At 46.7% G+C, this 25526-nt stretch overlaps 1 long non-coding RNA gene across 1 annotated transcript; it reads right to left on the reverse strand.

Moving 5' to 3' along the window:
• Window positions 1-22209: 22209 nt before the first annotated feature.
• On the reverse strand, window positions 22210-24337 carry LOC124678157. The gene is made up of 2 exons (XR_006994361.1): window positions 23974-24337; window positions 22210-22962 (listed from the first exon to the last, which is right to left on the reverse strand). It is a non-coding gene; the product is annotated as an uncharacterized LOC124678157 (long non-coding RNA).
• Window positions 24338-25526: the final 1189 nt, after the last annotated feature.

Consider the following 25526-nt stretch of genomic DNA (forward strand, 5'->3'; position numbering starts at 1 on the left):
TACTACCAAAAATTCACACCAAATTCACATGCATAGAAAGAGGAACATTCACAAGTACTCAATTAAACAAGGATCCAAGTAAACATGCAAAGGCTTGAGTCCTACCATGCTAGATACATGCAAGGACACATAATATCAGTAGCCATCATATCTATAACATGCTAGTTGATCAACCAATCACAAGACAAGAGTAAGACATGGCAATATGAGCAAAAAGAGTGAGAAAATCACATAGTAGGATGGATAAACATGGTGAAAGGGATACATGCAAGGGGGCTTTCTTCCTATTCATGCTATACACATACAAGGGCATATAATAACAGAAGGAAACAACATTGTAAGCAAGCTAGAGTTCAAAGAAAACACAAATACTAATTATCCTAAAACATTACATAAGCAATATAAAGGCAGAAATGTCATTTTTGGGAGAAATGCCACCAAAGCTTCTCTGATAAAAATTTTCCCAAACAAACTAATCTAAAGCATATAATAATCATAAACAAGTCATTCCAAGTGGATTCATGTCAATAGCTATCACCAATAAAATCCTAAAAATCCTAGAAGCAGAAATCTACACATTCAGATACATGCATGTCATTTTTGAACCAAGGCACCAATGAGAGCAAACTAAAATTCTAAATACAGATCTAAGAAATACCAAGCCATACCAATTGAGTTTGAATGCATAGGAGTTGTAGATTTAAAGTTATACATGTTTTAGTGGTTTTGAGCAGTGATGGCAAAATAATTATTTATTTTAATTAAAAACTCCAAATGAGGTTCTTCCAGTGGGAGGTGGTCAGGAAAACATAGGTCTAGGTCTCCATAATTTGGTTTGCCAAAATTTTCTCATTGGTATTTTTTGATGGATTTAAAGCTAGGCAGCAGTTTTCTGGAAAACTGGATTTAGAAAAAAAAACAACAAGGCCAACGAGGCCGGATTCATCGCTCTTCGGGCCAAACGGCTAGGAACTGGCCCGCCGGAGGATTCCAGCGCGCGCACGGGCGGGAAAAGGCTGGTTCGAACCAGGCCGTCGGATGGAGATCGTGCGGTGGCCGGGTTCTCTTCCCAGCCCCGACGTGGTGCGCGCATGCGGCCATGCCGACGCGGTGGAAGGAGGCCGGGGCTCACCGTGGCGACCTCCCGGAGCACAACGATGCAGCGCCGGAGTAGCGAGGCCTCCCGACGGGTGGAGGGAGGCAGTAGGAGCGGCGGTGATGGACTCGGGCGCAGACACGGCCGGCGGCGAGCTTGAGGGAGCTCCGGATGGGTGCGCCTTTTCTCCAAACAAGGAGAAAGGAGTGCATGTCCGTAGGATACCCCATCGCATAAGGGGGGAGGAGAAAGAAGAAGGGAGGGAAAAGAGGCCTTGTGCCTGGAGTTTGCTCGAGGTAGACGTCAATGGCCGAAATGAGGATTTGCCCTCGTCCTCGCTCACAGAGATCGAGAGGGGGGGAGATCTCTAGCCTAGGGGCTGTGGGGGAGTGGAATGAACTAGTGGCGAGAGGGATGGGTCAGCCGTGGTAGTTTTATACCAATGCCCTGGACCATGAACTTGGTTTAGGCATGAAGTTGCTGAGGCAAAGAAACTGAGAGGAGAGGAGGGTAGACCATGTCTAGGAGCTTCCTGGGACCCTCCTCCTCGGCCATGAAGAAGGGCATCCACGGAGATCGAGTAGGGAGACGGGGGCGGCTCGGACAAGATGGGGAGTTGTAGAGTGTTTGTGCCGCGTGGCGGCCGTGTCGGTGCCAGCACAAGGAAGGAAACCACGCTGCAGTGTTCTCTCACCTCATCAACACCTACTAGACATGGTGTCCGAGGAAAAATCCAAAATTTGGACATGCCAATGCCAAAATGAGCCCCAAACGGCCACACTCTGCATGCATGCCATTTCTTCCCTGGATCTTATTTCTCTAAGGTTCTTCCTTCTAGTTCTAGCTAAGTACTAGGGGATTATGTTTGGCAAGGCAAGATATCAAGGTGACTTGAATCGACATGATTTTAGAATATGCCAAAAATCAAGAAAAGAAAGAATTTCAGAAAAGACTTAGTGGAATTTTTCTAAGTCATTTCCGGATAGAAACATCAAAGTTTAGCCTCTCTTTTTAAGACCTTAATGGATTCAATTTTGAAATCCAAGAACAAGGTATTGAAGACCATGATGTATACTTACATAAAACATCTTTTGTCCAAGAAATCAAGATGATTAAGGTGTTGAGAACAGGAGAGAAACAGGGCAAGATGACGAGTTTTTCCTGCTGTCCAAAAATTGACTGATTTCAACTAGGCATCTTTTCACTCTTGGATCAAAGGTTTGAATTGATCATGAGTACATGCCATTATTTTAGGAATGTAGTCCATACACTATAGAAGTGTAATCACCACAAAAACTTGACAATTGGATCATGCAAAGGAATAATTGTGAGGGATTAAAAGTGATGGTGCAAATGGAGAAACACCCCCAACACTTAGCCATTTTCCATATGAGAAAAATTCTCTTCTTTTGGTTAACTTGATCCAAAGGTAGGGTTTCGCAAGAATGATTGCAAGGCTTGGGTTATGATTAAGATCACTTGTTAAAAGTGGTTTAGACATAGATAAAACTCATTTGAGAAAAGATAGAAGGTGGAAAAGACAAATGATCCAAAGAGAGAAGTTGAGAAAAAAGAAGAAGAAGGATTATTTGCCAACCACCACATCACACAAGCATCACATAGAACTAAACCACACTTATCACACAAGCATACACTCATACATAAACAGTTTTTGCTGGCTCAGAATTTCAGATAGATGGAAGTCTCACAGGGCTTTACAAAACAGGGTGTGACATTTGTCACCCTACATTGGAGATGATCTTGCATCGAGGACGATGCCTTTTCAAGGGGGAGGATGATGAGGACATCACTAGTGTTTCTACTACTTCTCCAATTAAAGATGTTGCTGAAATTAGACTTGGTCCAGTGACAAGGTCAAGGTCCAAGTTAATAGAACAACATGTGAATTCTCTCTTAGTTGAATATGATAATTTTATTGATGAGAATTTTATACTACCTAAGTCTATGCATTTAGGTATGATTAGGTTTGTTGATAACACAAGTGGTATGGAGGGAAAACATCAAGACATGGAAGCATGTGAGCCGGAGCATGGTGAAAACATGAATATACATGAAGATAATATTTTTACAAGTGTGGAAACATAATATTTTCCACACTTAGCCATATCAAAGGAGGAGGGCGCCCACATTGAAGATCAATACTCCATATTAGATAGTCCTACCCATAGTAGGCAGGGGCACTGCGTGTCCGACGTGGCCGAACCCATCATGGGCCAGTTTGTATCCACAACTAGTCCAATTAGAAGTCCAATCCGAGTTGAGGTAGGGTTTCTTGCGCAAGGCACTTGTGGCCGCACCCCTTCCTCTTAAATAGACACCACCTACGTGTGGGATAGATTAGACTACGTTTAAAACAAAACCCTAGAACCTTGAGACTGTATTGCTGCTAAGCATTCATCTTGAAGTAAAGTTACTGCTTGCAAATTCTGCGTGTTATCTGCTGTTCCACTAGGAATAAGGAGGTACATGACCTCTTGTAGTCAGTAGCTACTTGTGCAATATTGTGGAGTTGAGAATATCCAAAGGTTTGCAATCTGTTGCATTGGCATCAGGGATCAAGTAGGAGAGTTTTCAGCAAGACAATAGTTATCAATTCGGGTTGCTCACTGAGAAGATTGGGCCACCCCATATCACTACCCAAAATCAACTAATGCATATAGAAAATATATAGGAGGTTTATGATGTGTTACTTGCCTTTGGAGTTGGTGAAGAAATTAACTCTCTTCACAAAAGAACGTTTCTCTCCGTACAATCTATACATTGGAAAACACAAACGCAACATAAGCAAACATGCCAACAATCAACCACAAAAGAATGCAAACAAGGAAACAAACATAGCAAAAGAGTTTCACTCAAGTTAGTGAAGACAAGGGTTGTTCACAAAATACAACTTATGAAAAAGACTTAGAAAAAGGGCAAAGGGGCCAGCTACTAGGGAAGGGGTTGGTTAAGGGTAAAGTTTGAAGAAAACAAACTCATACGTGTCAAGGAAGTTCCAAGAGTTCACTAAAGTAATAACTCTATGTCAACTAAGGTAACATATGCTAATACTTGGTCATATTCACCTTGAAAATATTAGAGTGACTATGTTAGTATTTTCCATTTTGGTTAAGGTAGGTCTAGATTCCAATAACTACAACACCAAAGAGAAAATAATACTAAGTCTTGGGATTTCCCATTTGGGTTAATGGTTGGAAAGGAAAACAACTTGTTATTCTTCAATCTTGTAAGAATTGCTCCAAGTCCCCCATGCTTGTCTTCTTTGAAGATTATCTTCATTGCTTCTATGAAGTTTCCTTCCTTGGTGGGGTGCTTATCTTGGTCTTGATAAGTCTTCATGGCTTTCCAGACTTGTGGTTTCAAAGTAGGGATTTCTTGTTCGCATGGGAAATTCCCCTAAGTTAAATAGACATGAAAGTAGGATACAAAGATAGAGGGAGTTGGTCTTCTTCATTTTTCATGTTGTGGAGTCTAAGTCATTTCTTTAGCTTTCTTCTTAGGCCTCCCTTGTAGCTCTTCACGTGCCACCAAGTTGATATTGCTGCCTCTCCTTGTGCTTGTCTTGATTTCCATTTGCTAACTTGATAATTCTTGAAGAAGAAATAGAGAGGTAGACAGAAAATATTTGTACTTGTGTTTTTGGCTTCATCTGGTTGGCTAAGTATATATTTGAACCACACTAAGGACTTAGAATTGGTTCAAAATAGCCACCACACATATATGCAAATTATTTTCTAAGTCAATGGTGTATGGAAAATATTTTCTAAGTCAGGGTAACATGGTGTGAAGCATAAAGGTGGAAATTTGGCTAAGTCTTCATGATTTTCTCCTTGATTCCTCCTAGTGTGCTGACTTCCTTTCTTCGGAAGGAGTTGATGGTTTTGGTATCCCTAGGGCTGGCCTTGAATCAATCTTGGTCACACCTCTAAGTGAGATAGAGAGAGAGGAAAAGGAAGGAGAAAACTAAGAAATAGCTAGAGTTAGTCTTCTTGAAGTTTCATCTTTTTTTTCTTCTAAGTGCTTCCACTTCTTGGAGATGGCTAAGTAATTTCTTGGTCCTCCTTGTAGTAGCACCTTGTTGAATTTCCCAAGTTGAACATGGGGCTCCTTCATTTCACTTCATTGTTTTCATATTTCCAGACTTAGTGGTTTTTCAACTAGGAGGGAATACTAAGGGAATTAACTTAGAAATATTCTAAGTGGGGTCCAAGAGCTATGGTTTTGGTCTCTCTGGTCTAATGTTAGTCCTTAGCACAATTTTGTAGAGAAACATCAGAAATAGTCAAATGAGCATACAGCAACTAAAACAAATCTAACTTAGCCAAAAATTATTTTGTACATTGGGGGCTGTTAGTACACAGCCCACGGTTTACAAAAATATTTTATTTGTAAAAATTGGAATTACATAATTTAAATTATGCCAAAAATGGCCAAACAAGCATATTTGAAATTGAAATATTTTAAACTATTTAAATTTATTTTTGGGCAGCACTAAACTATACTACAAGTCTAGGGCTTCTCAAAAAGTGCAAGTTTGCTCAATTTGGATTTATAGATCAAAAGTAATTAGCAAAATATGATTTTCAAAGATTCAACAATAACAACCGTGTGCATGTATCAAGTTTTAATTTTTTGCCTCTAAAATATTCTACATATCATAAGGATTTCAAAAAGTACAAAAACTTTAAATTTGGACTTACGGGTCAAAAGTTATTGCATTTTGAAGTTTGCCTATTTTTTGGAATTTTAATTCGATTTAAATTGGTTTTGACTAGGAGTTGACCCGGCTGCGACAAGGGGGTTACGTGGCATCTCCTGGTTGGTGCGCTGGCTGACGCGGGCGCTGAGTGGGCTGCTGCGACGTGGCGCTTCCCTATTGGTCGGTACCGGTTTGGCGGCTCGGATCTAAACGGTGCCGTTGGATTCGAATACGAAGGACGAGAGAGGAGGGGAATATGCTCACCGGCGGGATCTCACCGTAATGGCGCGTGGCGGCGCCCTACTTGCAGTTGCAGATGACAAGGAAGCCAGGAGGCACCTCCGATCTCGGGGAGGACATCCACGGGTGCGGAGAGACACTGGGATCTCGATGGTGGTGAGGAAGAACTCCGGGAAGCCTTCTATCGATGGCGGCGTGCAGATACAAAGGCGACAACCTCGGTTTTCTCCGGCGTGGTGGTGGTGACCGTTTCTGCGATGGAAAGGAAAATTTAGGGCCAAGAAAATCTATGTATGGACAAGGGGAAGCTAGGGAGGCCAAAAGGAGGCAGAGGGGCTCTTCCTTGTCGCCTCGGACGGCGGCGGCTCGGCGAGCTCCGTCAAGCAATCCCGGCGGTGTGGCCGTGGGATTTTGGGGGAAGGAGAAGGGAATCGAAGAGGAGATCACGGGCTATTTATAGGTGGCAGGAGGGACAGAGGAGATCAAGGAAATCGCGGGCATTTCGGAGATTGAATGAACTCGGTTCAGATGGTTTTCTTGCACGGGGGTATAGGGGAAGAGATGACGTCACCACCGATGTCATTTTTTTCTACTTAAGTAATTAATTCATAACTTCTGTTTTATAAACCCAAATGTCCTCAAATTAATTTCTGAAATCTTGTAATGTTGAATCCTTTCAAATGGAACGACAATTATGATGTTTTCAATTTTTTGAATTTTTAGTTTTCAAATTTAAATAAATTCATTATTGCCCTTTTATTCCCATTTAAATGGTAGATGACAATTAAAATAGAGAAATTTATTTGATAAAATTTCAGAGGCCTTTTAATTGATAATTTAGATTTTCCAAAACTATTTCAACTTGCTTTTATAGTTTTATAGTTTTTAAAACATGATGAAAACATGTATAATCACTTGATAGAATTACGGATTTAAAAATAGAATTATGATTGAAATAATTTCAGAAATATTTCCATGATTCAAGTATTGTTTTCTCAATGCATTTAACTTGTTTTCGCAACTAAATAATTTATAAAACACTTTATGGTTATTACTTGATGATATCTTAAACGGTAGAGTGAAATAGTTTCATTACTATGAAATATTTTTAGGATGCATGAAGAAAATATTAGAGATAGTTTTCAAGATAATGATTGGGTTGAAAACATGTTTGGTAATAGGATTTGCTAAGAGAAAAGTATTTTATTTTCATAATGAAATCTTATTTTAAAAAAGTCTTTAGGGTTTATGGAGTAGAGGCAATTTGGATTCTTTAATTTCCAAATAACTTTGGGTGATTTGCATTTCATTTTGTTTTTGGTGACTTGCATAATATGAAAATAAAAAGTTTCAAATTTTTGTGATTTTTGCACTTTCCAAAAATTAGGGATGTTATAGATATCTTCTGGTTTGAATTCATCAAGGTCAACGATGAGCTTTTGCTATTTTGTGAGAAAAATGGTTTAGCCATCACATCATATCCAGGACACACAAAAACAAAAGAAGGAGCAGACGAAATTGCAGTTTGCTACAAAAAATGCTACAACACACCGCCGCGTAGCAAGAGAACACATACTTCTTGAGAGCACCTTTGTTATTGTCATATTCAACCTTTATCTTCTTATTTTAATTTTTATACCAAACACCCGTGATCTTAGTGTCCATCCTGTGTCGAGGGGCTAGACATGAGTGAAAACTATTGTATTCACAATGCATGTGCCCAATCTTTTTTCGATAAAGCATGTGCCCAATCATAATGAAATATGTCGGTGTATTTTGGATTTAGCTCCGTCGTTAGGTTCCATGGTCCGACTAAGAACGTGGGGGAGGAGCGTGGCGGAGTTGATCGGATGCGAGGAGAGACGGAATTTTACCCAGGTTCAGGTTAGCGGGAACGGGTCCCTACTTCCGGCAAGATTCACTATATCGAGGGGACAATCCCTATACAAGTTACAATGGATGATCTCAATCGTGCCCTTAGGCGTCTCCCGTCCGGCTTTATATAAGGAGCCGGAGCAGGGCTTACAAGGCGGTTCCTATCCTAACCCTAATCTAGACGGACACGATCGTCCGGCTTCTTCTCCAAGTCGGACCCTTCCGGCTCCTTCCTTAATCTGCATAGATACCGCCTGACGCTTCGGACCATTGGGCCGCCCGAGGCAGGCCAACAACTCTATCTCTTGGGCCTCCCATCACTCCGGCTATACGGGCCTGGCGAGAGGTACCCTATTCGGCATTCCCTCAACGGTAGCCCCCACAGAGACTTGAGATTTCACCTTCGGCTTCGGACTTCCGACTAAGATAAGTCAAAACGTTAATCTCGGATCTTTCCTTACCATTCTCCGCTTAGCCAGAATATTCCTTCAACTTTCCTCTCCGAGTTAAAGAAAGGGAAAATCTACAGGAAAGCGCCGCACGCGTGTCTAACCGTGCGGCGGTTGCGTTAAGATTTGCGCGTTTTTATCTAAGGAGGCCGCACAAGGACGACGTGACCAGCCTTATCTCTTCCCTCTTATCCCCTTGCGGGCTCTCCTGTCCACTCGTTTGCTGCTCTCTCTCTCTCTCAAATCACCACCGAATGCTCTGTCAATCCACCGCCGACGAGCGCAGCACCGCCGCAGCACTAGCGTGACGACGAGGCTCCCGCTCGTAGCTAGCCTGGGCAGCCGCCATCTATCTACCCTCCCACAAAATTGCCCGTCCGAGGCTGCTCGACGCCGCGGCTTCGACCCCATCGCCGAGGAGCCGCATCCTCCCCACGCCGCCAATGGCCGCGACCCCGCCGCACTCGCTGCGCCATCTCCGCCGATGCCATCGTCGTGCTCGCCTTCATGCGGCTGCAGCCTCAGCCGCTGCCGCCCAGCACCCGCTCATCTCCTCCCTCAAGACACAGCGCCGCCACATCTTCTCCTCGGTCGCTGTCGCCTCGCCCTTAATCCCAGCACGCGCAACCAAAGATACGAAGAAACTCGTAATTGGGCTGAATTTTGAGAAGGCGGAAAAGTGGTGTCTCTTTGTTAAGAACGGGTGTAGGCATGCGATTAATCAAGTAGCAAGCCGTCAGAAAAGCCTCATCCCAGAAACGTAAAGGGAGAGAGGAGTGGGCGAGCAAGGCAAGACCTGTCTCGACCAAGTGACGGTGTTTGCGTTCAGCGACACCGTTTTGCTGGGAGGTATGAGGGCGGAAACACGGTGTGAGACACCCGTGCGCTGAAAATACTGATGGAGTTTATGATATTCACCGCCCCAATCGGATTGGACAGCTTTAATTTTGGTGTTCAAAAGGAGCTCAACATGAGCCTGAAAAGCATAAAACACCCGTTCAACATCAGATTTATGTTTAAGGAGATAGATCCAGCAAAAACGAGAATAGTCATCGATAAAGCTAACATAGTACTTAAAACCACCGGAAGAAGCAATAGCAGGACCCCAAACATCGAGTGTATAAGCTCAAGAGGCATAGTGGTAACACGATGAGACAAAGTATATGATAGTTGATGACTTTTGGCACAGCGACACGCATCACAAACAGAACGAGGACTAGTGGAAGTACATGATAAATCATGGTTCTTAACAATAGTGTGAACGACATTATTTGTGGGATGACCTAGACGCGATGCCACGCGAGACGATGAAGCCTTGGCACCGGAAAGAGCACGACGAGTGGACGGCGAAGACGCACGGCTAAACGGAACGGGGTAGAGTCCGCCATGGCTTCTACCGTGAAGCGAGAATTCTCCGGGAGACCTTGTCCTTAACACGAGAAAAAATATCGGTGAAATTCAACAAAGACATCATTGTCACAGACAAGGCGATAAACAGAGAGAAGATTCTGACTAATATGCGGGACATGAAGGATATTATTCAGTTTTAGTTGTGAACCGGCTAAAGAAGAGTGACCAATGTGGGCAATAGACAAACCTGCACCGTTGGCCACCTGAACCTGATCCGTCCCGCCATAGCGCTCCTGCATGTGGAGACGCTGAAGATCATTGGTCAGATGATCCGTCGCCCCGGTGTCCATCATCCGGGCGGAGAGCTGGTCGATGCCGAGTTGCCGGCACGCTGCTGGTTGTTGCCGGTGCGCTGCTGGTTGCTTGCCGCGCACGAAGTCGGGGTTGAAGCGGTTCCGACGGTCATCGGCGCTGTGCCCCCAATAGCCGCAGATTTGACACCTGCGGGCGCCGCGCCGGCGTCCTCCGTTCTGGCCGCGGTTGCCACCGCCGCCGTTACCACCGTAATTGCCGCCAGTTGGACGACCGTTGCCGTTGCCGCCCGCTGGCGGTCCGTAGGGCTGGGCGTGGCCACCCGCCGGCGACCCATAGCCGCCTCCACCGTTACCGCCGTAAGTCTGACGGCCGCTGTTACCCCCGCCGTAACTGGGCTGAGGGCCTCCGCCAGAGAAGGCGGGCAAGGGCGCGCGGGGCTGCCAGGGAGCACCACCACGAGCAGCAGCATTGGCAGACGAAGTCCACTCCTCGGTCTCAGCCAGCTGTGACAGCTGCAGGCCCTCGTAGTTCAGGACCATGGAATAGAACTCGGCGGCGGTAATCACCACTGGTGATCATGTTCGGGGACGCCGCGATCGGATTGAAAGCGGAGCCGAGGCCGGTAAGCATGTAATCGATGATTTCATCGTCACGAAGAGGAGACCCAGCGGTGGCCATGGCGTCGGCCGAGCCTGCACCTTGTGCATATACTCGCTTGCGGTCGCATCGCCCTTCCGCAGTCCCTGAATTTGGCGACGGAGATGCCTGACTCCAGCGCGGCTCTGCGCGGAAAACATGGCTTGGATTGCCGTCCAAGCGGCGGCCGCCGTCTTGCAGCCGAGGAGCTGGCTCGCGATCTCCTCAGTCATGGAGGAGAGGAGCACGCCCAGGACCTTCTGGTCCTGAGTCCACCACGTACCATACGCGGGGTTGTCAACCTGCCGGCGGCGTCGCCGGTGCCCTCGGTGATGGTCTTGGCTGGCGCCGCCACCGTGCCGTCGAGGTAACCATGGAGCGAAGCCCCGGAGAGGTTGGTGAGCGTAAGAGCACGCCACGGAGCGAAGTTGTTGCGATCGAGACGAATCCCGATAGTGGGAACCGTGGGAGCAGCCGTCGGCGCGGGCGGAGAGACGACCGGTCCGATGACGGAGAGCTGCATCGCTGCGCTAGAGGAACCCATCGGAGAGGGCGGCGGCGATGAGATCGGATCGGGAGAAGGGAGACCCGTGCGGCGGCTGTAGGCTGCGATACCAAGTTAAAACACGAGTTTAGGGTTTTCGTGGATGGAGCAACGTGCTCCCCACCTCTTCTATTTATATACTTGGCAGGTTACAATACAAGGCACATACGATACAAATACACACGTATGTGGACCGATCTCTTAACAGATACCAGGCTAAGTGCTAAGGGAGGTCGTCGACGCCGTCACCAGCTGCTGATTCGAGGACGAGGTGGAGGCCAACGGTGAGGAGTCCGTGCTGATGCGGATGTTGCAGGTGCTGCTCGTCTAGCTGCGCACCCGGCCGCCCCTGCATATGCACCTCCGTCAACACCTACTTCTGCGTCCTTCACCAGTGCATGGGTCCGACGGCCAGCATGATTTTTTGCCTGAATTCTTTCCTCTCTCCCTACGATCTGGTGTTTTTATTAGTGGAGATTTTACTAGATTTTTTTCATGTGAACTATCTGGAGTATCCCCTGAATTGCATGTGTCTCCCATCTTGAGTATCCCCTGATTTTAGTACAAAATCTGCTTTGCAACTATGAATTGCAAATCTGGCAGCTAGAAATTTTGAATTTGGCAGCACCGTGTAGTTGTTAAATAAGCTGGTAGTTATTGCTAATGAACCTGATAGTTGCTGCAAAATAATCTGGTTGTAGCTACTAGAATTTTTAAATCTAGTGACAGGCAAAAAAACCCGTGTAGTTGTTAAATAAACTGGTAGTTCCCGTTAAATAACCAGATAGTTACTGAATATAATCTGGTAGCTACTAGGATTTTGGCATCTAGTCACGGGCAAAATCGTGTAGTTGTTAAATAAACTGATAATTATCGCTAATTAGCCGGGTAGTTGCTGCAAAATAGTCTGGTAGCTACTACAATTTTGTAATCTACTCAGAGGCAACGCCATATAGTTGTAAAATAACGTGGTATTATTGCTAATTAAGCTAGTAGTTATTGCAAAATAATCAGATAGCTACTACGGAGTACTAAATAATTTGCTAACTATAGAGAAAGTGGCATTTGTTTCAAAAATCTGCTAGGCTCTGCCAAAATAACCTGGAAACTGTTATCATATAAAATGGTAGCTGTCTCAAATTAAAGCCTAGATTTTTGTGGTACAAAAGATTTTGTGAAAACTGCTGTTAATACTTTAGCCCATGCAAAATTAGTTACAAGCAAGAGGTGGTGCAAAAAGTGACACTCTAGCGACAGCAAACACATGCAAGCTTTTTATTTGGTATTTTGATGCGAATGTGTGACATGCATGGCTTATCGGTTGCAGCAGCAGGACAAGTGGTCCATGTGCTAGCTGGCATGCATGCGTGCTCGCTCTCCCAGCTCAAGCCGAACACGACGCGCTCAAACAGAAATTGACTTTTGCCTGCCATTTCACGTGGTGGGGTCAGGAGAATCCGCCGCACGGATCATGCATTTGTGCGGCGCCGCCGTGTAGTGCTATCCTTAAAGAAATCCGCCTTTCCACTTAGCCGAAAAGTTAACCTCATTAAAACTTAGTCAGAATAATGTACCCTTCTCCGGCTGATGGAAAGATAGCCTGTTTCTTCGGCTAAAGGTGGAATCTTCCCGTTTACTCGCATGATGCGGCAGTTGTCTTCCCGGATACGGCACGCGCGGGCTCCCAAACCTGCACGATGCGACGTGAGCACGCATGATTTGGCTCATCAAGACCCTTTTTTTCACGGGAATCGAAGCGGCAAGATCGTGCATATCCCTTGCGCAGTTATCCCGATACGCATGGCACAATTCCGGCGTTTTAGGCGGCGGACGTTTGAGTGGCAGCGCGGCTATAAATGGAGGTTTTTATCTTCCTCACTTCGCACTTCACTCAAACCTCCCCAAGCGAACACCTGCGGCGAACGGTGCGCGCAGCCCCTTCAAAGCCTTCGGCGGAAGCAAAACTCTAGTATTCCCTCCGGCAACATGGAAGCTGCTCGCGATACGGCGAAACCACTGGTAGAAAAACGAGGCTTCGGGAAGCCCCATAAGTCGCGAAGGTAAAGGAACCGCGACTAATGGGGTCTTTAGTCGCGGTTCGTGTGGCGAACCGCGACCAAGACCTGGGCCCGGGCGCACGGTGGCCAGGCTGGTGCACGTGGGGGGCTTTAGTCGCGGTTGGCCAGGCCAACCGCAGCTAAAGGTGCCCGAAGGCCTTTAGTCGCGGTTGGCCGGGCCAAGCGGGACTAAAGCCCCCCCCTATATATACCCATCCAGCCATTTGGAGCCAACACTTAGCCATTTGGAGCCATTCTCTTCACAAACTTCACAAGTGAGTGTTAGGTTTGCTTTTGGTTCCTCTTATGCACATAAGGTGTTTGATGAAATTCCCCAAGAGCATGAAACAAACATGATATGAAGTGTTGGAGCCACACTTGAGCTTTCTCATTTATTTTTTCCTCCTCGATCGCGGTTAGCAACTTGAACCTTTGATGTGTCGTCATTGATACAATATGCATGTGTGTGTAGTTCATTGTTTAATTTATATTGTTTGTAGCTAGTTAGTTTAACAAATGCATGATGGTTAATTATATATTTTATATTATAATAATGCAGATGAATCGGCAATGGATGTACGGTAACCGACTCTCCGGCGAGTTCGGTACGGGTTTGAAAGATTTCCTCGTAGTGGCTAATGCGAACAAGCGGGGGGTTTTGTTATCTTGTCCATGTGTTAAGTGTAAGAATCGGAAGGGTTACTCTTCCTCAAGAGATGTTCACATGCACCTGCTTCGGCACGGTTTCATGCCAAGCTATAATTGTTGGACCAAGCATGGAGAAAGAGGGGTTATAATCGAAGAAGATGAAGAAGGGGATGATTTCATGGATGAAAGCTATCTTTCTCATTTCGGTGATACTTTCATGGAGGATGCTTTGAAGGTGAAGGGGAAGGTGAAGGGGAAGGTGAAGAAGAGGATCCCGTTGATGATCTTGGTCGGACCATTGCTGATGCACGGAGACGGCTGCGAAACTGAAAAGGAGAGGGAGAATTTGGATCGCATGTTAGAGGATCACGGGAAGGCGGCTGTACCACGGATGCGATGATGGTCCGAAAAAGCTGGGCTGCACCTTGGATTTCGCTGAAATGGAAGGCACGGGCAGGTGTAGGCTGACTCGGCATTTGAAAACTTGCTGAAAATGTTGAAGAATATGTTTCCAAAGAATAACGAGTTGCCCGCCGGTACGTACGAAGCAAAGAAGGTTGTACGCCCTCTAGGTTTAGAGGTTACGAAGATACATGCATGCATCAACGGCTGCATCCTCTACCGCGGTGAATACGAGAATTTGAATGAATGCCCGGTATGCCTTGCATTGCGTTATAAGATCGAGGCGATGACCCTGGTGACGATGTTGAGGGCCGAAACCCGGGAAGAGGGTTCCCGCCAAGGTGATGTGGTATGCTCCTATAATACCACGGTTGAAACGTCGTTTAGGAACAAAGAGCATGCCAAGTTGTTGCGATGGCACAAAGAGGACCGTAAGTCGGACGGGGAGTTGAGACACCCCGCGGATGGAACGCAATGGAGAAAGATCGACAGAGAGTTCAAAGATTTTGCAGCTGACGCAAGGAACATAAGATTTGGTCTAAGTACGGATGGCATGAATCCTTTTGGCGAGCAGAGCTCCAGCCATAGCACATGGCCCGTGACTCTATGCATCTACAACCTTCCTCCTTGGTTGTGCATGAAGCGGAAGTTCATTATGATGCCAGTGCTCATCCAAGGTCCGAAGCAACCCGGCAACGACATCGATGTGTACCTAAGGCCATTAGTTGATGAGCTTTTACAGCTGTGGGGCAGACCTGGTGTCCGTGTGTGGGATGAGCACAAAGAAGAGGAATTTGACCTACGAGCGTTGCTTTTCGTAACCATCAACGATTGGCCTGCTCTTAGTAACCTTTCGGGACTGTCAAATAAGGGATACAATGCATGCACGCACTTGCTTACATGAGGCTGAAAGTGTACATTTTCCAAATTGTAAGAAGAACGTGTACCTTGGGCATCGTCGATTTCTTCAGAAAGGTCATCCGGTAAGAAAGAAAGGCAAGCATTACAACGGCAAGGCAGATCACCGGCCGAAGCACTGCGGAACACTACTTGGTGCTTGAGGTATTTGATATGGTCAAGGATTTGAAAGTCATCTTTGGAAAGGGTCTGGCGGACAATCGGTTCCGAAGGGAGGCTGACGGGCACGTAGCCATGTGGAAGAAGAAATCTATATTACGGGAGCTAGAATATTGGAAAGTCCTAGAAGTCCGCTCCGCAATCGACGTGATGCACGTTACGAAGAATATTTGCGTGAACATCCTAAGCTTCTTGGGCGTGTATGGGAAGTCAAATGATACAAAGGAAGCACGGCGGGACCGGCAAAGTTTGAAAGACCACGATGACCGGCATCCGGAACGGTTTCAAGGTCGTGCCGGCTACGCTCTGACCAAAGAAGAGAAGGTCATCTTTTTTGAATGCCTGAGCGGTATGAAGGTCCCGTCAGGATTCTCGTCCAATATAAAGGGAATAATAAACATGGCGGAGAAAAAGTTCCAAAACCTGAAGTCTCACGACTGCCACGTGATTATGACGCAATTGCTTCCGATTGCTTTGAGGGGCTCCTGCAGGAAAATGTTCAAGTAGCCATTGTGAAGCTATGTGCATTCCTCAATGCAATCTCTCGAGAAGGTAATCAATCCAGAAGTTCTACCACGGTTACGGAACGATGTGATCCAATGTCTTGTCGGTTTCGAGTTGGTGTTCCCGCCATCCTTCTTCAATATTATGACGCACCTCCTGGTTCACCTAGTCGATGAGATTTCCATTCTCGGTCCTGTATTTCTACACAATATGTTCCCCTTCGAGAGGTTCATGGGAGTATTAAAGAAATATGTTCGTAACCGTGCTAGGCCGGAAGGAAGCATCGCCAAGGGATATGGAAATGAGGAGGTAATTGAGTTTTGTGTTGACTTTGTTCCCGACCTTAAGCCGATTGGTCTTCCTCAATCGCGGCACGAGGGGAGACTAAGTGGAAAAGGCACGATCGGAAGGAAATCAATGATATGTATGGACGACCATTCTACGGCGAAGCACACCACACGGTTCGACCAATTCCGGCTTGGTGGCTCCGTACTTTGAGAAACACAAGAATATTTTACGCTCGGACAACCACGGGAAGCTCGAATCCTGGATTAGGAAGGCCCACATGGAGACTTTCGGCGAGTTGGTTGAGAAAACATTTAATGAGTGACAATAAGGTTGTAGATCAGGCTGTACATGTTGGCCAAGACACCATCTTCGACTATAACGACTTTCCAAGGGTACGAGATAAATGGGAATACATTTTACACGATCGCCCAAGATAAAAGAGCACCAAGCGATGCGAGCAACCGAGAATGGGCAAAAGGTCACATATTATGGTTACATAGAGGAGATATGGGAACTTGACTATGGACCCTCCTTTAGGGTCCCTTTGTTCCGGTGCAAATGGTTCAAGCTAACGAGGAGGTGGGGTAAAGGTGGACCAGCAATACGGAATGACAATGGTGGATTTCAACAATCTTGGTTACCTTGACGAACCATTCGTCCTAACGAAAGATGTCGCTCAGGTTTTCTATGTGAAGGACATGAGTAGCAAACCGAGGAAACGGAAAGATAAGAAAACGATCGGTACATCATGCGATGATCCAAAGCGCCACATTGTTCTTTCGGGGAAAAGAAACATCGTGGGAGTGGAGGACAAGACAGGACATGTCGAGAAGATTATAATATGTTTGCTGAAATTCCGCCCTTCAAAGTGAACACCGACCCAAGCATTAAGTTAAATGATGAGGATGCTCCATGGATACGGCACAATCGTAAGCAAGCGGGGACACAAGGGAAGAAATGATGTGTAATAATTTATTGTACCAAACTTTGTTGAATGAATCATGTGAATTATATTACCCGTGATGTGTTTGGTGTCCATTTTCGAATGATTCAATTGACTCGAGATAGCACTGATGATACATGAAATTTGGAGTGACTAAGTCATACTCCTGCATACATGAAATTTGGAGTGATTTAGTCATACTCCTGCCTAGGCGTATAATATGCATACTCGTAGTCTTCATAGCCGCCGCCGTTGTACTGGTAGTCGTCGCCTTCTAAGTTGCCGGCGTCGTCGTCGCTGCTTGTCGTCGCTGTCGTCGGGCGGCGCTCGTGGCTCGGGCGAGGGTAGCGCGGCGGGGGATATCGCCGGCCGTGATGTAGTCCATGACGCTCGCGGAGTCCGGCCGTACCACCATAGCCGACGGCCGGCCTCGTGGAAGTTTCCGGGAGGCGGACCGTCCTCCTCATACCTGGCGAGCGCCCTCTCACGCCGATTGATGAAGAAGGCGTCCCAAGTATGCTGGTTATCGGGATGCCAGCGGGGATTCATCCGCTGCTCCGGCGTGAGGTCGAGGTAGTAGTGGTTCGTGATGGCCGCCCGGCGCGCGGTACCACGAGGGACGGGAGGGACCGGCACGCCGCCGGCGCTTAGGCTCCAGCCGGCAGGGACGCGGTAGCCCGGAGGGCAAGGGTAGTTCGAGGCGCAAAGCTCCTCCACCTGCTGGTAGGTTAGAGTGGGTGCGGTGGAAGCCATGAGTGATGAGAGATTGAATTAGTTTTATTTTTCTGAATTTTTTGATATATTATTTGTATTTTATGATTTTGAAAAAGAAAAGTAATTTGAAAAAAGACTTGCGAGGTGTTCGGCGTCTTGCTTTGCCGTAAGCCAGATGAAACCTTGCCAAAATGCTTTTGCGACTAAAGATCTTGGCTGTGCGTGATGACCATACGTGCCGGAATGAATTTCTTGAAAAAGCAATCGTTCTTCATCGGGAGATATGCACCTTTGAAAAATGCCTGACACGCTGCGTTTGTACAGCTGACCTGCAATTACGGTGTATCCTTTGCATCGATGAGCAAGCTTCTTCCTTTCCACTTCATCTTCTGGTTCGCCTTGTTTCAAGAGAAATTTTAAATATGGTACTGTCCAATCTGGTGTGACCAGGAGAAATTCGGTTTCTCCCGAAAGAAGCGGATATTCGGCTTCTTTACCCTTGATGGATGGAGCATATAAGTGATGCAAGAACACATCTTTCGGCAATTCGGCTCTTTCTGAGCCAAGCCGAGCTGGAGCATCGGTTGTCCAATTTTCCTCTCTCTGGACGTGCTTGACCTCAAATCCCAAGAAACATATGGCGAATTCGTCGACTGTTCGGCGATATTCAGCCATGATTGGGCTTTTAGCGTCCCAGGTTTGGTCAACCTGATGTTGCACAAGATCCGAATCGCCGTAACATAGCAGGTACTTGACGCCTAAGTCCTTTGCGATGTGAATGCCATGTAGAAGTGCTTTGTATTTAGCGATGTTGTTTGTTGCATTAAAGTGAATCTGAAGGACGTAACTTAGGGTCCTTTCGGCGATTTTAGGACCACGCCAGCCCCCGAGCCCTTCTTCATCTTTGATCCGTCAAAGTGCAATATCCATAACTACGATTCCTGAAGATTCGCCTTTTCCATTGCCTCCGTCCAATCGGCGACGAAATCCGCCAAAACTTGTGACTTGATCGCCGTCCTTGGCTTGTAGGAGATGTCGAAGGCGGCCAGCTCAATGCCCCATTTGGCGACGCATCCTGTAGCATCCGCGTTATTAATTATATCGCATAATGGAGCCTTGCTTACCACCGTGATGGAATGTCCTTGGTAGTGAGGGTAGCGCCAAAGTTTTCTTGAGGCGAAAAAAATGGCATACGCCAGCTTCGGTAGTGAGGGTAGCGCTGCGTTGACTCGGAAAGCACTTCGCTAAGATAATACACCAGATGCTGATCCGGGTAATACTGCGTGTCTTCTTTCTTCCGCTCCACCACGATGACTGCACTTATAACACTGTTGTGGCCGTCAAATAGAGTAGCATTGGCTCTTCGTCTTTGGGAGCCGCGAGCACGGGTGCTTCTGACAGTGTCTTCTTCAAATGCTGTAGAGCCGCGTCTACTTCATCTGTCCAGACGAATTTATCCGACTTCTTCAATATCCAGTAGAGGGGTAGCGCTTTGTCGCCTAGCCGGCTGATAAACTGGCTCACAGCGGCCGCTGAGCCTGTTAGTCGTTGAACGTCTTTAAGGCACACAGGCCTCTTGATCTCTAGGATCGCTTTGATCTTTTCCTGGTTAACCTCAATTCCTTTGTGGGATATGATGAAGCCCAGAAGCTTGACAGTTGGTACTCCAAAAACGCACTATAGAGGATTAAGTTTAATCTTAAAGGCGCGGAGGCTGGCGAAAGTTTCGCGTAAATCATCAAGCCACTTGTCTCTAGTTTTCGACTTAACTGCTATGTCGTCAACGTAGACGTGAACATTTTTCCCTATTTGCTCGGCTAAGCAGGTTTGCATACAACGCTGGTATGTTGCACCCGCGTTCTTCAAGCCGAAAGGCATGGTTATGTAACAATACGTACCATAAGGCTTAATAAAGGACGTCTTCAGCTCATCGGATTCTTTCATCCAGATTTAATGATAGCCGGAATAAGCGTCCAAAAAACACAATAACTCAGATCTTGCAGTGGCGTCTATGACTTGGTCATTGCGAGGTAGCGCGAAAGGATCTTTCGGGCAAGCCTTGTTGAGACCGGTATAGTCGATGCACATTCTAAGCTTTTCCGTATCTTTCTTTGGAAGTAAGACGGGATTGGCTACCCAGTCTGTCTAGATAACTTCGCGAATGAATTTCGCGGCTAAAAGACAAATTATCTCCTTTCCGATGGCCTTCCTTCACCGCTCATCGAAGTGTCGTAATCCTTGCTTAACCGGCCTGGCGTTCGGGTGAACTTTGAGGGCATGCTCGGCGAACTTCCGGGGTACACCTGGCATGTCAGAGCTCTTCCAAGCAAAGATGTCACCATTTTCTCGAAGAAATTCGATGAGCGTGCCTTCCTATTTCTCATTAAGTCCGTCGCTAATGGTTATCTGTTTCGAAGGATCTTTTGGGTCAATATTTATCTTCTTGGTGTTTGACGTGGTGGTGAAGTTTTCCGGCATCTTCAAAGATGTTTCTTTGGAAACCGGCACTTCGTCCACATTGGTCTCCTTGGCGAGCTCCTTGAGTTCCTCTTGCGCGATCACTTTTTTGGCACATAGTGCGTTCGCCACTCGCACTCCTTGGCCATTTTAAAGTCGCCTTCGACTGTAATGATAGCATTGGGTCCCAGCAATTTCATCTTACTAAAAAGGTAGCAAGGGCGAGCTAGGAACCTGACAAAGGCTGGTCTGCCGAAGATGGCATGATAAGCGCTGTCAAAAGGGACCACCTCGAAGCTAATGTCTTCGATGCGGTAGTTGTTTTCTTCGCCGAACGTGACGTCGATGGTGATTTCGCCTAAGGAGGAGGCGGACCGTCCTGGCACTATGCCGTGAAATTTCACATGGCTAGGTCGTAGCTGCCGTGTCGAAATATCCATCCTCTTAAGCGTGCTGAGGTAGATGATGTTTATGCTTGCGCCGCCGTCCATCAGTACCTTCTTGAGCTGGAAGTTCGCCACAGATGGGGCTACCACCAGTGCGTGGCATCCGGGATCAGGCACCCTGTCCGGGTGATCCGAGTGGTCCCAGGTTATCTGTGCATCGGTCCACTTCAAGTATGGGCGAACGACTGGCGCTATTGCATTGATTTCCCAAAAAGATTGCTTGATTTTTCGGCTTGAGGGGGTGGCGAGGAAGGTGTGATTAACCACGTCCTGTACCTTCAGGAACTTTGTTCCGCCTTTGCGCTGTTGCGTATCGGCTTTTTTTTGGATTGGTTCATCCGTGTCAGACTCGCTGGAGTTGTCATCATCTTCCTTTTTCTTGTTGAATTTGCGCTTTGCCGATTTCTTGGCTCCTGTCCCGTTGGGATTCGCCTCCTGCGCGAGGTGCTTGTTTAGTCGGCACTGAGCGTTGGTGTGACAGGGTGTGCCGAAACGGGAGTGGTGGGCGCAATTTCCATTTTTTCAGTTTCTCCCAGTTCTGGCGGAGGTGCTGCATCCTTGCTTCAGCTTCCTCCTTGTTCCCCTCCCACTTTCCGCCTGATCCTTGTCTGCCTTTAGAAAAGGCGACATTTACTTCGGCGGGGGCTTCTTGAGCCGGTTTCTCTTCGGCTTTCTGCTTCCGGTTATTGTAGCCGAAATAATATATCCATGCCAAGGCTTTTCGCCTTAGCCCTTGAGTCATCATCTGCTGCTGCGTAAATGTTTGCCACTTCAACCATCTGACCCAGCGTTTGGGGTCTGGCTGACTGCACCATGACATGTGGCACTCCCGGATTCATGCTTTCGAGAAATGCGTGCATGGCCTCTGCATCGCCGATATCTTGGCAGGCGTTCTTCAAGGACACACATCTACCGATGAAGTCTTGGGTCGCCTCTGTCGGCTCTTGCCGGCAGCGCTTAATTAAGGTCGTTAATTCCCTTTGGGCGCGCGCTTGAAAGTTCCTCGGAAATGTTGGACGAATACTGCCGCCATGTCCTCCCAGCTGCGTATCGACTTCTCGGGCAGTCCATCAATCCATGACCTGGCCCCGTCTATTAGCATGCGCGGTAAGAAACGCACTGCTTCTAGATTCGTGCCGTTGTTTATCTGGACGACCGTGTGGTAGTCGGCAAGCCATTAATTGGTCTTGTGCGGTGGATCCGTCGTATTTCCAGTAAGGCCTTGTTTGGTACTAGAGTTTTTGTGGGGATTAGTGGGGATAATACTCTAGAGTATTTGGTGAAACCCCTACCTTCACCCAATCCCCACTAATCCCCACAAAACATCATCCCAAGTAATCCCTAATCCCCATTTCTATGAACTTTCATTTGGTATCCAGGGATTGTTGCAGGGATTGTTAGAGGGATTGGTGCACAAAGACAATGGAAATTAGCAAGGCAAATCAATTAACGTTAGCAAAGATCTGATTTTTTATGTCATAGGCCACACGTCAACTTTGAACTGAAACTTCAGATTCAGTCATAACACGAAGCCACTTTCGATTCAGTCACAAAAATACTACAAGCCCATCTAAATAACAATTACACACGTTGATTTAAATAACATGAAGCCCATCACATGTTCCATTTAGCTAACATTAGACGGGTCCCTGACTGGACAAAAGTACTAAATTCAGATTACATGGAAGCATTGCCGTTGCAAAAACAAGACCACATAGGCATCGCATACATCATGTCCAAACTCATACTTGCCAATTAGCAGCTGCGGGTACATTTCAAAATGATGGGTGGATGATGCCCTGCAGTCCAACACAAATAACTACCGATCAAAGGTACAAGAAGAAACTTGACCTGAAATTCAATGAACCAGATTAATTATTTTCACATGGAAGAAACTTCATGCAAAAATGCAGAAGAATATTCAGTTTATGTTTTCACTTTTCAGTTTCCATGAACAAGCATAAGTTGATGGTATGCACATATTTCTCACAAGATGGATATACACTTTCTGCTTTGAGAAACAAGCACAAGATGGATGATCAAAAAACTTCTAAGCACTAAGCACAGTATGTGTTTTCGTTACTTCTTAGTATAACCATAAAGTAGATTTCAAGCTTCAGCTCTTTGGTTCCAAGAGTTTCTGCTGCAAAACCTCAAGCAAGAGAGCAACCTTAACTGTCACACTTGTAGAAGAGAAAAACCTGAAGAAAAGATCAACGATCGGGTCAAGTTCTCACTGCGTACAGACTGGATGTCCAAACAAGTTACACTGAAATCTGAATTATCAAGCTAATTACCAAACAGGAATACAACATATACATTGGGAACTTATATAAAATACATATATTTGTCTCTGAAAGGAACAAGAAACTACCACAACCCACCAATTTTACACAAGTACACAACAGAATGCAATAGTACTCATACTTTTGCGAAGAGTTGGATGCATGATAGTAACTGAACATGCAACATGAACCTGAATGTATGGGAACTGAACTGTAATGAACATATGATGAGTAGAGCCTGATAAACTAAATCTATTGTTATTCCAAATCTGAGAAAATCCTAGATTGTAAGAGGGAATCAATTCTTAGTTGGACAAGACAAACAAGAATAATTTAGAAGAGTGTGAGCAAGCTACTTAGAAGAGTACAGAAATCTTCCGAATCTTGCAGACATGTTTTAGATCACATGGCAAGTTCCATGTCTCAAATTTTCACTAGAGCTGAAGAAAGTGGGAAAGTAGTAGTCAAAAGATTCTAATCTTGACAAAAAAATAATCTCTTGTAGAAGGTGCAGTACGTGTAACGAGACTACACTAAAATCGTATCATAGATGGTGTCCTTCAGTACAACAAAAGAAACATTGAAGTGACAGTACTGGCTACTACCAATAGTGCATTAAAACCAAATATACATCCGACAAGTTGTGTTATGGTCCTATTAGAGGCCAATCAAGACCGTAAATGAATCAACTGGTGAACTTACAACAACTAGCCCGCATCAATGGCTCACGAGATGGATATGAGCATATTGTTTCCTCGAAGTAGCGACCACATCCATCGGTTCCAAACTGTATTTCAGACATGCCCTCCTCTGCTACTTCGTTCTTGCTACTTCACCATGAACAATGGCGGGGAGAGAGAGATAAAGAGAGGAGGAGGAGGAGGAGGAGGAGGAGGAGGAGGAGGAGGAGGAGGAGGAGGGGGTTACCCAGATCGGAGCACATAACCGACGGGAAGTGGCATCGCCGGTCAAATTCCAACAACGGCGGCGGCGTTGTGAAGCAGCTCGGAGAGATCCATCCTTGTATTCGCCGGTTAGATGCTCCGCCCGCCCTGCAGCTCCGATCCCGTCGCCGCCGCTCGCTTGCGTGCACAGGGTTTGAATGGGGACGGGGATAATACGCGAGGTGTGGGTAGGGGATTGCCTGCAAGGCAAAAACGGATCGGGGATGGGGTTTTCCGGGGATGACCGGGGATTGTTTTGGCCAAAACTCCAGTACCAAATGGTTAATTAGGGAAAACTGGGGATTTAAAGATGGGCCGGGATAATACTCGCTGATCCCCTTGAATACTCTCCTACCAAACGAGGCCTAAGTGGTGTTCATTTTGCTGAACCCGATCGGCAAATCGATGTGCTGGATATTATTGGCGAAGCAAGGTGGGCCGAAGTAAATCACGTCTTTTGCCGCCCTTATCTCATTTAGCCGACTGCTTGCATCGCCATGTTCCACCAGTGGTTTCTCCGCATGATGGTGACTGTGACGTGACGGCTCCGGCTTGTTTTCGCTGCGGGCTCTTCTTCTCCTGTGAGAGCGCTGCGAGGTTTTCGCCCTTTGTGAATCTCGGGAACGTCTCAGTGAGCGCGATCTTCCTCGGCTGTTCGGGTGTTTGTATTTTCCCCGTGGGCAGCACTATTTCGCGGAGGTGCGGCTTTGTCCCGATTTTCTCTGGCCCTTTCTCTTTCCCGGTCGCGTTTTCTCTCTTCTTCGACGGGATCTTTGCGACCGGCTCTGTTGCTGTGTACTTTCGCCGCTTCGTCGAAGCCAATATCTGCCTTTTTGTGTCCGCGATCACGGCTAGATCTTGTGCGTGACACGGCGTCACCGTCTTTTGGCTTTTTTTCGGGTCGTCTTTTCCTCCTTTTGTGCGAACTAGACTGACTCGGATGATCTGGGGGTCCGCCGTTGTTTACGGTTGTCCCGCAGGCTTTCGAATTGTCGAGCAGTATCCCAGATTTTTCGCCTCTGTCCTACTAGCTAGCGTAATGCCTGTGACTGTAGGCCTTCGGCATACTTTGCTTTGTCTTCGGGGCGCCCACCGTGGGGCCTGCGGCGTCTGGAGGCCGGAACCGGGAGGGTTCCGCCATGGGAAGCTACGACGACACCATCGCTGTGGGGCGTGTCCTTTACGCCGGAAATCTGCCGATCGTCCCTCCGGATGAGTGTTGGATTCCGGCTAAAACCGACCCCGTCAAGCTCTCCATCATCCCCGTTGGCGGCATACACATCTTCATCGGGGAAACCGTCGATTCCGACGGAAACCCACCGGTAAGTAACGCGGACGCGACCGCCGCGAGCTGGACGCCGTCGCGAAGATCCAATCCGAGACGCGGGAGCTTCCCAAGGAAGATTCCGCCTTAGATCCGAAAATTTCAAAGCCCACCCAATCCGCCCCCGAGCGAGAAACAAAGGTGGAAGACCAATGCGGATCCGCCCGGGTCTCCCGAGTGTTAGAAAGCAGAGGTGCCACTTCGTACACTTC

This window comes from Lolium rigidum, chromosome 1 (genome assembly GCF_022539505.1).
Source record: "Lolium rigidum isolate FL_2022 chromosome 1, APGP_CSIRO_Lrig_0.1, whole genome shotgun sequence".
NCBI classification, from domain to species: domain Eukaryota; kingdom Viridiplantae; phylum Streptophyta; class Magnoliopsida; order Poales; family Poaceae; genus Lolium; species Lolium rigidum.